Genomic DNA, 1,120 nt, shown 5'->3' on the forward strand with positions numbered 1-1,120 from the left:
CCACTGTTCAGTAACTACTGGACCACTGTTCAGTAACCACTGTTCCACTTCTTATTAACCACTGGACCACTGCTCATTAACAACTGGACCACTGCTCAGTAACCACTGGTCCAATTCTTATTAACCACTGGACCACTGCTCAGTAACCACTGGTCCACTTCTTATTAACCACTGGTCCACTGTTCAGTAACTACTGGACCACTGTTCAGTAACCACTGTTCCACTTCTTATTAACCACTGGACCACTGCTCAGTAACCACTGGACCACTGCTCATTAACAACTGGACCACTGCTCAGTAACCACTGGTCCACTTCTTTTTAACCACTGGACCACTGCTCATTAACAACTGGACCACTGCTCAGTAACCAATGGACCACATCTTTTTAACCACTGGCCCACTTCTTATTAACCACTGGACCACTGCTCATTAACAACTGGACCACTGCTCAGTAACCAATGGACCACATCTTTTTAACCACTGGCCCACTTCTTATTAACCACTGGACCACTGCTCATTAACAACTGGACCACTGCTCAGTAACCAATGGACCACATCTTTTTAACCACTGGCCCACTTCTTATTAACCACTGGACCACTGCTCATTAACAACTGGACCACTGCTCAGTAACCAATGGACCACATCTTTTTAACCACTGGCCCACTTCTTATTAACCACTGGACCACTGCTCATTAACAACTGGACCACTGCTCAGTAACCAATGGACCACATCTTTTTAACCACTGGCCCACTTCTTATTAACCACTGGACCACTGCTCATTAACAACTGGACCACTGCTCAGTAACCAATGGACCACATCTTTTTAACCACTGGCCCACTTCTTATTAACCACTGGACCACTGCTCATTAACAACTGGACCACTGCTCAGTAACCAATGGACCACATCTTTTTAACCACTGGCCCACTTCTTATTAACCACTGGACCACTGCTCATTAACAACTGGACCACTGCTCAGTAACCAATGGACCACATCTTTTTAACCACTGGCCCACTTCTTATTAACCACTGGACCACTGCTCATTAACAACTGGACCACTGCTCAGTAACCAATGGACCACATCTTTTTAACCACTGGCCCACTTCTTATTAACCACTG

The sequence above is a fragment of the Micropterus dolomieu genome, linkage group LG10, assembly GCF_021292245.1.
Source record: "Micropterus dolomieu isolate WLL.071019.BEF.003 ecotype Adirondacks linkage group LG10, ASM2129224v1, whole genome shotgun sequence".
Classification (NCBI taxonomy): Eukaryota; Metazoa; Chordata; class Actinopteri; order Centrarchiformes; family Centrarchidae; genus Micropterus; species Micropterus dolomieu.